Below are 12435 nucleotides of genomic sequence, written 5' to 3'. Positions count from 1 at the left end.
GGCAAAAATTAAGTACCCAGTTTAAAGAGTACAGAAATACTGTCAGTCACTGATTCACTAAATTAGCAAACGAAAGGAAAAAAACATAAGTAAAAAGACAGTTCTTGTTTTATTTAGTTAACATGAATAAAACATTTGAACAGCATTCTAATGTCTAGTGCATTATCATCAATACAAATTATCACTGTGGGCGCAAGGCAGATTTGAGCTGAGGTGCTGTCACGTAAAGCTGTGATGTTTAATATTGTTTCATACATTTAAGCTTATGTAAACGTGAAGGCTAGCGAGAATATGGAGAATTAAACACAAGCGATTGATAGGAAAACCACACACTCTGATTCAGTACGACACACATTGCTTTCGGTCATGTGCATCCCTAACCTGATCGCACTTAGCCAAATCAGAAACTGTATGCTTGCTCCTGGAACAGACTTATATGTCTTTGAGCAGATAATTTTCATAGACTTTTTTTCTCCAACAAATAAATGTTTCCACTACTGCTGTTTAATGTCAAAGGTGTAAAATCTCAAAGCTTACATAAGTTAAACTGTCATGTTTTATGCCGATGTTTTTCCTGTCAACTGCAAACAAAACAGGCCTGAGTAACTATGTCGATTTGAACCTTTCTGTCGGGGACATGGGAAGCGTGACTGGGCACAAGATGTGGTCTTCAGATCTTAGTCTGCTTCCTGTTCCGACCCCCCCAACTTTGGGCATTGTGAGACTGATTCTGAAACTCTTCATGTTGGATTTACTGGAATGCACCCCAGAGGTTGAACAGAGAGAGCAGGTGCGATGGAATGTCTTGAGGTAATTTTGGTACTTGTTCTGGCCCACGAGAGACAGGTGCACTGAATGGTGGGAGTCCAGTGGCAGAGAACACACTGTAGTCCAGCATCCGGATGAGAGATGGGGCAAGGCATGGGAAGTACTAGAAAGGGAAGCTCCTGTGAATCCCTTGGCTGCACAGCAGAGAGGTGGTGTGCACAGTGTAACCAGAGCCATGGCATGGTCCCACCTTGCGGGGTCAGAGGAGAGAGTATATGAAAGGGAATTTATCTGAAGGCGGACAAAGAGCAATTTCAATTTTTATGTCCTGCTGGAGGACTGGGGTGGCGGTCCTACCCTGTCCATGGTGCCTCTGGAGGGTCGCTCAGAGACCCTTGACACTACAGCATACAAGGCAAAATAAGACCACTCATCTGTCTCACCCCCTTTCTGGCGACAACCCCCAAATGGCAAGAAAGAAAACAACAAAGAGTCCCATGTACCACAAGGTGGGACTGAAGAAAGGAACAAGAACTACTCATTGGGAGATTAGGCAGGGAGCTCATCTCGCTGAAGTAAAAGAGACTCCAGTGCTCCATAGTGGGTCTATTCACGACTCAGTGACCGAACTCTGATGGAAGCATTTGCAGTGGGGAATGTGGAAAACTAGAGGGCTTGGCTGTGCTGTTTTTCTAGTTGATTAATCACTAGAGACAACAGAGGAGAGAGTGAAAACACTGGAGTAGGGTTCAATAAAGGTGGGGGTAGTGATGAAAGAACTACAATTCTTTAGGATATATGCAGTCAAATCCAATGTGATCCTGGATAAAAAAAAGGAGATTCAGAATAATCTTGGACAAGGATCACACTTACTGGTTGAAGATGTCCCAGCTGACATTACACCTGAGACACTATGAGAATCATGGTCACAGTGGTGGACGATTTGTTCACCTTGTTGCCCGAAGAGACTAGAGGGATAGTAAGAAAGGCCTTTTGACAACTAAGGAGCAGGGTTCCAGTTGAGATTCCGGTGTTCCAGTAATACTGACTCAGTTCAATGGAGTAGAGGGAAAGGAATGTTGAGGAACAGCATGTGAAGTCATTTGGAAAAAGGAGATTAAAATAAGTTACAAGCGTATATTGTTCTTCCCTCATGGGCAAGACGTTTTTATTTCCTCAAGCTGAGTCGGCAAGAGAGTTCTCGGATAAACTGAAGCCAGATCAAGGTTATCTCTCATGCTTGTTGGATAAGAGGGATCATGTGAAACGTGGGGCACCTAGGCCCTTCTTCACGGTTCTGCCCAGTGGATGACCCGATGGGAGAGGGGGAGACTGAGATGACGAGGGCATATTATTCTTTCATCACTTTGCTTTTCCAACTCTCAAGGAACTAAAGTCACATCATTTTATTATGAGGAATGTTTGACAATCGAGAAATGAATAGATGGAATAGGCAAGGTAATGGGATAGTCTCTTGTGTGTTTGTTACCAGCAGCCTCAAGGTTGTAGATATAAATAACGGAAGCGCTACTCACACAAACACAGATGAAACATAAAAGGAAACTATTCACAATCTAGTCTAGAGCGCCAACGGCTCAGAGTGAGGAATTCATGCAAAATCTTTTCTCTCAGTTCTGGAACACTCACTGGTTAGGTGGTATTATACGTGACATTTACCGCTCATATCCAAGAGCCATTGGTACAACTACATTCCAACTAGAAAACTCGTTTATCAATTTTTATGCACTTGACTCTCGAAGGCTGGCAAGTCGAGCAGTTAAGGCTCACTTCAGGAGGTGGCAGAGGTCACAGAATAAAAGTGCATGAAAGACAAATGTTGAAAGTATAGTCATCTTGGCTTGCCTTAGCTTGCCGTCTTGCACCTCTCACACTGGTATTGTGCATGTTCATGGCCAGCTAATGAAATTGCAGTTGCCTCAGGAGGTCTTTGCTGTATGTGCGGTTATAAATCATTCTCCACTTTTTGCAGATTTTTTTTTTGTAGTCTGCTTGGTTACCACGCACCCTAGTGTGCTTAAGGAGTAATGCTATGTATTGTTGCCATGGTACCAAAAGACATGCTACTACTACAGTAAAATCCTGAAATATCCCATGAAAGCTTCAAACTAACACACTAGAAAGTATTAAGTGAACTGTGCAGGTGATGGAAAGCACTAAAGGCCAAGTAGTCAAAAAGCCGCACAAATAATAAAGACCCCAAACAGTTTCCGTATCATGTAAGAAAGTGAACAGTACGAAAGAGCAAGATGGTCAGCAGGAATGGGCTGATTATGTTAGTACAGACACAGAAACGAGAAGGGACTTTAGTTGATTCACAAATACAAGTACAGACCTCTTTCAAAGACACAAAAGTGTAGCTATTGCTGAGCTAAAGCCACTGCAGTCAGTCACCAGTGCTTGTTTCAGCTTGGCAATAATTGCTTAACACAGCAGCAGAGTTGCAGGAGTGGAATGAAATAATACCAGCCTGTGCCGCTCCAGCTTCAACACTCAACCCAGCAACATTTTACTTCATTAACAAGGGTCTCTCTGCCCTCTCAACATGGTCTCGAAGCCAACAACAGCAGCGTGTTGTAGGGGCCATAAAGAATATTCAATGATTTAAAGTATTTGTCCGTTCTCCAGAAACAGTGCCCTGGTGACAAACTCCCCATCGAATGTCGGAGAATGTCTCTCACTTCTCCCTCCGTGTGTGTCCATGTACAACAGTGCTGCATAAGCCACCGCAAATACAACTGTTTCCACTATGCGAATCAGTATATTCATTTTGGTACTCACGAAAAAGTACCACTTTTTATATGTCCATTTTAATATCGATGCAAAACAGAGTACAAAAATAGTCTACTTTCCACGAAACAAGTCAATTTGAAAAACATCTTTTTGAATACAGCGAGTAAGGTATAGCTTGGTTCAAGAGAAAAGTATGCAACATACTGCAGGTTACAAAATCTATCGTTATATAAGGATGCGTGCTGTGTATTTCATTAAATCTGTAAAGCATATGAAATTGACTTCTCCCCTGGGATTTTCTGCATTGGATTCCAAGTACTCCCCATTCTACTGTCAATTTTTACAAAGCTGAAATGGGGACCATAAAAGAAAATGATTAAAAATACACTTCTATCCTACAAACCACACAATTGCTCTCTGCTGCTCAGTTCCACAATAGATCCTATTCAGCGTCTTTCAAGATTACGCCAACGTAGTCTAGTTAAACTAATCTTCACAGAGGCTCGAGTCTGCAAGGCAGACAATGCATATGCAAGCATCGACTAGTGATGTACAAAGCTGGTAACTGTGCTCAGAAGTTTAATTTTACGTTTTTTTTTTTTTTTTTACATATTAGAAAGTTTACAAACTTCAAAGTTGGTAAAGTTTAAAAAGTATGCTGGTGAAAACCTACAAAACAAATATTTTATTAACAAGAGAAACGCCACAAAAGCTACATTTACATGGATTATTTCTCTACTTAAAATGTTTGGAAGGTACATTTTCTTGCTAAAACCTTTTGCGGAAACCTTAAGCCGTGGAATCAAAACAAAAACTGCAACTTTATAAAGTTGTGAACTTTGCACAACTCTACCAGTGAACTTGAATTTCACACAAACCCTTGCCTGGTTGGCATTTTTCTCAAGCAAGCTCTTTAAATGGAGAGTCTAATCCGAATGAAAACCAGACCGCGGTTAATCGCACAAAGTAGGCCGTGAAAACCTGGGAAAGGAATGGGTGTATGTTAGAAATGGGGTCTCTAGTTGCAAGAGGTATTCACCTTTTCCACAAAGGAACCACAATCCTAGGCAGGGTAAATCACACACAATCCAAATGATCCTGTGCCCACCACCCTCTGGAAGCTTGGCACGGAGTATTCAGGCTTAACTTAGAAGGCATTGTGTAAAGTATTTGTGCAATAAACCATACAGTAACATAGTGAAAACACAAAAATACACCACACCCGTCTAGAAAAATATAAGATATTTATCTGGTTAAATTTAGGTCAAAACGATAATGATTCAATAAGCACAAGTTGAGATATTACTTTTGTAAGATTCAAAAGTCTCTTAAACCTTAGAAATCAACAGTTGTCTCTTGGTTTCACAAAGTACCTGGTTAGCGCCACAAAACACGCATGGAGACTGCATAGGAGGAGAGGCGTGGAAAAATAGGGTGTGCGTTGTATTTCCCAGTGCGGCACAGATGATGCGTCAGTTCCGGCGTGCAGGCTTGGTTCCTCACTGCGATGCAGCGATCTTTTTGGCACCCAGGGGCGATGCGTGTAAATCCTGGTCATGTGGGACACAGTCACAGGCTTTGCGTCGATCCGGTGTGGCGATGCATCGAATTTTCTGGCGCACGGCAGGCGCTGCGTCAATTCTTCACTCAGGAAGTCCAACTGAGTTGTTCCGGTTCAGCTGTGCGTCGATCCAGTAGGGATGTGCTTCGAATTTCCAGATGCAAGGCAGGCGCTGCATCAAATCTTCACTCTTTCTTGTCGCACGGCAGACTGTGCATCGTTTCCATCAAGCTGCTCGTCGATTTTCGGCGCACAAGTAGTTCCTTGAAGAAATGAGATTTTTGGGGCCCAGAGCCTTCAGAAAACAGGAGGCAAGCTCAATCCAAGCCCTTGGGCAGCACTTCTCAGCAAAGTCAGAGGCCAGCAGGGCAGCAGTCATCCTCAGCAAAGCAGTGAAGATGAGTCCTTTGGCCAGCTAGGCAGTTCCTCTTGACATGTTGCAGGTTCTGGTCCAGAAGTGTGATTTGGTGGGGTCAGGGACCCAGTTTATATACCCAAAATGCCTTTGAAGTGGGGGAGACTTCAAAGAGTGGTTTTGAAGTGCATAAGTTCCCCTTACAGTACAGGTCTGTCTGCAAGGGTCCCAGTAGGGGGCTTGGCAGTCCATTGTGGAGGGCAGTCCACTAGCCTTTGAAAAGTGTCAAGCCCTCCACCCTTCCAGCCCAGGAAGACCCATTCAGTATACAGAAGAGTGCAGGTGTGACTGAGTATCCTGTGTTTGTGGTTCTGAAAATGGATGAAATGCACAAGGGAGCTGTCAGCAAGTCCAGTCCAGTCGTGGACTGGAAACAGGCTGTAAGGCACAGATGGAGTTTAAGTGCAAAGAAATGCTCACTTTCTAAAAGTGGCATTTCTAAAATAGTAATATAAAAATCCAACCTCACCAATAAGTAGGATTTTCTATTACCAATCTGGCCATACAATGTGACCTGGTTAACCCTTTCAGATCGGAATCTACCACTCAAACAATACATGATGGTAGCCCTAATGCTATCCTATGACAAGAGCAGACCTCACAGTAGTGGTAAACCAATTTAGGAGTTTATCAATACCAGAACATATAAACCACACATGTACATGTCCTGCCTTTTAACTACATAGCATAGCACCCTGCCCTATGAGTTAGCTAGGGCCTACCTTAGGGGTGACATGTAGAAAAAGGAGTTCAGGGCTTGGCAAGTACTTTTACATGCTAAGTTGAAGTGGCAGTGAACTGCACACACAGGCCTTGCAGTGGCAGGGCAGAGACATGGTTAAGGGGCTACTTATGTGGGTAGTACAACCAGTGCTGCAGGCCCACTAGTAGCATTCCATTTACAGGCCCTGGGCACAAGCCAAGCCGAAGTGCCAGTGAACTGCACACACAGGCCTTGCAATGGCAGGCCTGAGACACGGTTAAGGGGCTACTTACGTGGGTGGCAGCCCCTGGGCACATGTAGCGCACTGTACTAGGGACTTACAAATAAATCAAATATTCCAATTGAGTATGAACCAATGTTACCATGCTTCAGGAAGAGAGCATTTGCACTTTAGCACTGGTTAGCAGTGGGAAAGTGTACAGAGTCTTAAAATCAGCAAAAACAGTGTCAGAAAAGTGGAGGGAGGCAGGCAAAAAGTTGGGGGGATGACCACCCTAAGGCTGTCAGGTGTAACAGTGTAAAGGTCATGAAAGAGCAGAGGGGAAAAGCCAACCTTAGGAGATTCTTTCTTGATAACTTTGCAAAAGTTCCCTCTCAATTTTATCAACCTAACGACTGGAAAAATACAAGTAAAAATTGACATGTTGATTCTCTTAATTTTTCAAGTTAAAGTTTTCTGAGGATAATTTCTGCATAAGGTTAAATATATGCAGTTTGCTGCATGCACAGCTCCATTAGACAAGAATGGGGCCAATTAATACTACATGAAATTATCAGCTGGTGGCAATCTAGTATATTACGTAAAAAGATGTTAAAGGGTTGGCAAAACTATGTTCGATTTAGTTTCAGGAAAAAAAAGTGAACACTGGGCTACAGACAAAGTAAAGAAGGACTGCCAGTATTTAAAAAAAAAAAAAAAAAAAAAACGTAATATGTGATTTTGGCCTGTTAACACTTAACATAATTCTACATAACAGGAAATTTGAAATTACACTTACAAAATATCACCAGCACCTCTTTTTAATAGAATAGAACATTTCAGCTTGCCCACAGATAACGTTACTAGGAAAATGAAAATGTAAGCTACAGCGTTATGGATAAATTATGCAATTAGCCATTTTAACAAAAGGATGCATGTGAGACCTGGTGTGGGCAGTCTTTGGGGAAGCAAAAGTTACTGGTCTACAGCTGTTCCAAACTGGAGTCGTTTACTACAGTTCTATTAGGCTCCAAACTAGATTACGTGACGCAGAGTATTCAAAGCTTCATCAGGGAGGTGGTATAGGGAGGATACTGATAACACAACAAAACCAATAACTCTCAAAATGATTATCACTTTTGTCAGTGCTATACTTTTTAAAACGAAAAGTAGTTAAATATACATAAGAAAATTACAAAAATAACTATACTTAACATAAGGACATACAACGGAGAAGTTGACTCTAAATGTTATTTTAAGACCTACGAGCTAAGCACTATAGCTTTACTCAGTGCAGGTGTCTATGTAGAGTGTTTGTAGGAAGTTGGCTCTGTTTGTGCTATTTCAAAGTAAGGAATAGCATGCACAGAGTCCAAGGGTTCCCCTTAGAGGTAAGATAGTGGCAAAAAGAGATAATACTAATGCTCTATTTTGTGGTAGTGTGGTCGAGCAGTAGGCTTATCCAAGGAGTAGTGTTAAGCATTTGTTGTACATACACATAGACAATAAATGAGGTACACACACTCCGAGACAAATCCAGCCAATAGGTTTTTGTATAGAAAAATATCTTTTCTTAATTTATTTTAAGAACCACAGGTTCAAATTCTACATGTAATATCTCATTCGAAAGGTATTACAGGTAAGTACTTTAGGAACTTTAAATCATAAAAATTGCATGTATACTTTTCAAGTTATTGACAAATAGCTGTTTTAAAAGTGGACACTTAGTGCAATTTTCACAGTTCCTAGGGGAGGTAAGTTTTTGTTAGTTTTACCAGGTAAGTAAGACACTTACAGGGTTCAGTTCTTGGTCCAAGGTAGCCCACCGTTGGGGGTTCAGAGCAACCCCTAAGTCACCACACCAGCAGCTCAGGGCCGGTCAGGTGCAGAGTTCAAAGTGGTGCCCAAAAACACCTAGGCTAGAATGGAGAGAAGGGGGTGCCCCGGTTCCGGTCTGCTTGCAGGTAAGTACCCGCGTCTTCGGAGGGCAGACCAGGGGGGTTTTGTAGGGCACCGGGGGGGGGACACAAGTCCACACAGAAATTTCACCCTCAGCGGCGCGGGGGCGGCCGGGTGCAGTGTAGAAACAAGCGTCGGGTTCGCAATGTTAGTCTATGAGAGATCTCAGGATCTCTTCAGCGCTGCAGGCAGGCAAGGGGGGGATTCCTCGGGGAAACCTCCACTTGGACAAGGGAGAGGGACTCCTGGGGGTCACTTCTCCAGTGAAAGTCCGGTCCTTCAGGTCCTGGGGGCTGCGGGTGCAGGGTCTCTCCCAGGCGTCGGGACTTTAGGTTCAAAGAGTCGCGGTCAGGGGAAGCCTCGGGATTCCCTCTGCAGGCGGCGCTGTGGGGGCTCAGGGGGACACAGGTTTTGGTACTCACAGTATCAGAGTAGTCCTGGGGTCCCGCCTGAGGTGTCGGATCTCCACCAGCCGAGTCGGGGTCGCCGGGTGCAGTGTTGCAAGTCTCACGCTTCATGCGGGGAGCTTGCAGGGTTCTTTAAAGCTGCTGGAAACAAAGTTGCAGCTTTTCTTGGAGCAGGTCCGCTGTCCTCGGGAGTTTCTTGTCTTTTCGAAGCAGGGGCAGTCCTCGGAGGATGTCGAGGTCGCTGGTCCCTGTGGAAGGCGTCGCTGGAGCAGGATCTTTGGAAGGCAGGAGACAGGCCGGTGAGTTTCTGGAGCCAAGGCAGTTGTCGTCTTCTGGTCTTCCACTGCAGGGGTTTTCAGCTGGGCAGTCCTTCTTCTTGTAGTTGCAGGAATCTAATTTTCTAGGGTTCAGGGTAGCCCTTAAATACTAAATTTAAGGGCGTGTTTAGGTCTGGGGGGGTTAGTAGCCAATGGCTACTAGCCCTGAGGGTGGGTACACCCTCTTTGTGCCTCCTCCCAAGGGGAGGGGGTCACAATCCTAACCCTATTGGGGGAATCCTCCATCTGCAAGATGGAGGATTTCTAAAAGTTAGAGTCACCTCAGCTCAGGACACCTTAGGGGCTGTCCTGACTGGCCAGTGACTCCTCCTTGTTGCTTTCTTTGTTCCCTCCAGCCTTGCCGCCAAAAGTGGGGGCCGTGGCCGGAGGGGGCGGGCAACTCCACTAAGCTGGAGTGCCCTGCTGGGCTGTGACAAAGGGGTGAGCCTTTGAGGCTCACCGCCAGGTGTCACAGCTCCTGCCTGGGGGAGGTGTTAGCATCTCCACCCAGTGCAGGCTTTGTTACTGGCCTCAGAGTGACAAAGGCACTCTCCCCATGGGGCCAGCAACATGTCTCTGGTGTGGCAGGCTGCTGGAACTAGTCAGCCTACACAGACAGTCGGTTAAGTTTCAGGGGGCACCTCTAAGGTGCCCTCTGTGGTGTATTTTACAATAAAATGTACACTGGCATCAGTGTGCATTTATTGTGCTGAGAAGTTTGATACCAAACTTCCCAGTTTTCAGTGTAGCCATTATGGTGCTGTGGAGTTCGTGTTTGACAGACTCCCAGACCATATACTCTTATGGCTACCCTGCACTTACAATGTCTAAGGTTTTGTTTAGACACTGTAGGGGTACCATGCTCATGCACTGGTACCCTCACCTATGGTATAGTGCACCCTGCCTTAGGGCTGTAAGGCCTGCTAGAGGGGTGTCTTACCTATACTGCATAGGCAGTGAGAGGCTGGCATGGCACCCTGAGGGGAGTGCCATGTCGACTTACTCGTTTTGTCCTCACTAGCACACACAAGCTGGCAAGCAGTGTGTCTGTGCTGAGTGAGAGGTCTCCAGGGTGGCATAAGACATGCTGCAGCCCTTAGAGACCTTCCTTGGCATCAGGGCCCTTGGTACTAGAAGTACCAGTTACAAGGGACTTATCTGGATGCCAGGGTCTGCCAATTGTGGATACAAAAGTACAGGTTAGGGAAAGAACACTGGTGCTGGGGCCTGGTTAGCAGGCCTCAGCACACTTTCAATTGTAAACATAGCATCAGCAAAGGCAAAAAGTCAGGGGGCAACCATGCCAAGGAGGCATTTCCTTACACAACCCCCCCCCCCAAACGAAAGAGGATGAGACTAACCTTTCCCAAGAGAGTCTTCATTTTCTAAGTGGAAGAACCTGGAAAGGCCATCTGCATTGGCATGGGCAGTCCCAGGTCTGTGTTCCACTATAAAGTCCATTCCCTGTAGGGAGATGGACCACCTCAACAGTTTAGGATTTTCACCTTTCATTTGCATCAGCCATTTGAGAGGTCTGTGGTCAGTTTGAACTAGGAAGTGAGTCCCAAAGAGGTATGGTCTCAGCTTCTTCAGGGACCAAACCACAGCAAAGGCCTCCCTCTCAATGGCACTCCAACGCTGCTCCCTGGGGAGTAACCTCCTGCTAATGAAAGCAACAGGCTGGTCAAGGCCATCATCATTTGTTTGGGACAAAACTGCCCCTATCCCATGTTCAGAGGCATCAGTCTGCACAATGAACTGCTTAGAATAATCTGGAGCTTTTAGAACTGGTGCTGAGCACATTGCCTGTTTCAGGGTGTCAAAGGCCTGTTGGCATTCTACAGTCCAGTTCACTTTCTTGGGCATCTTCTTGGAGGTGAGTTCAGTGAGGGCTGTCACAATGGATCCATATCCCTTCACAAACCTCCTGTAATACCCAGTCAAGCCAAGGAATGCCCTGACTTGAGTCTGGGTTTTTGGAGCTACCCAGTCCAGAATAGTCTGGATCTTGGGTTGGAGTGGCTGAACTTGGCCTCCACCTACAAGGTGGCCCAAGTAAACCACAGTTCCCTGCCCTATCTGGCATTTGGATGCCTTGATAGAGAGGCCTGCAGATTGCAGAGCCTTCAAAACCTTCTTCAGGTGGACCAGGTGATCCTGCCAGGTGGAGCTAAAGACAGCAATATCATCAAGATAAGCTGTGCTAAAGGACTCCAAGCCAGCAAGGACTTGATTCACCAACCTTTGGAAGGTGGCAGGGGCATTCTTTAAACCAAAGGGCATAACAGTAAACTGATAATGCCCATCAGGTGTGGAGAATGCTGTTTTCTCTTTTGCTCCAGGTGCCATTTTTATTTGCCAGTACCCTGCTGTCAAGTCAAAGGTACTTAAGAATTTGGCAGCACCTAATTTGTCTATGAGCTCATCAGCTCTTGGAATTGGATGAGCATCTGTCTTGGTGACAGAATTGAGCCCTCTGTAGTCCACACAAAACCTCATCTCTTTCTTTCCATCTTTGGTGTGAGGTTTGGGGACTAAGACCACTGGGCTAGCCCAGGGGCTGTCAGAGCGCTCAATTACTCCCAATTCCAGCATCTTGTGGACTTCCACCTTGATGCTTTCTTTAACATGGTCAGATTGTCTAAAGATTTTGTTCTTGACAGGCCTGCTGTCTCCTGTGTCCACATCATGGGTACACAGGTGTGTCTGACCAGGGGTTAAGGAGAAGAGTTCAGGAAACTGTTGTAGGACTCTCCTACAATCAGCTTGCTGTTGGCCAGAGAGGGTGTCTGAGTAGATCACTCCATCTACTGTGCCATCTTTTGGGTCTGATGACAGAAGATCAGGGAGAGGTTCACTCTCTGCCTCCTGATCCTCATCTGTTACCATCAACAGATTGACATCAGCCCGGTCATGGAAGAGCTTAAGGCGGTTCACATGGATCACCCTCTTGGGGCTCCTGCTTGTGCCCAGGTCCACCAGGTAGGTGACCTGACTCTTCCTTTCTAGTACTGGGTAAGGGCCACTCCATTTGTCCTGGAGTGCCCTGGGAGCCACAGGCTCCAGAACCCAGACTTTCTGCCCTGGTTGGAACTCAACCAGTGCAGCCTTTTGGTCATACCAAAACTTCTGGAGCTGTTGGCTGGCCTCAAGGTTTTTGGTTGCCTTTTCCATGTACTCTGCCATTCTAGAGCGAAGGCCAAGTACATAGTCCACTATGTCCTGTTTAGGCTCATGGAGAGGTCTCTCCCAGCCTTCTTTAACAAGGGCAAGTGGTCCCCTTACAGGATGACCAAACAGAAGTTCAAAGGGTGAGAATCCTACTCCCTTCTGT

General features: G+C 45.4%; 1 protein-coding gene across 3 annotated transcripts in view; it reads right to left on the bottom strand.

The window, feature by feature from the left end:
* The window catches only part of ZNF654 (zinc finger protein 654), a 232672-nt gene that overhangs the window by 9502 nt on the left and 210735 nt on the right, over positions 1 to 12435 (bottom strand). The window lies entirely within an intron of this gene.

Source organism: Pleurodeles waltl, chromosome 8 (assembly GCF_031143425.1).
Source record: "Pleurodeles waltl isolate 20211129_DDA chromosome 8, aPleWal1.hap1.20221129, whole genome shotgun sequence".
NCBI lineage: Eukaryota > Metazoa > Chordata > Amphibia > Caudata > Salamandridae > Pleurodeles > Pleurodeles waltl.
The sequence above is the reverse complement of the archived record's forward strand: the minus strand, read 5'-3'. Positions and strand labels throughout refer to the sequence as shown.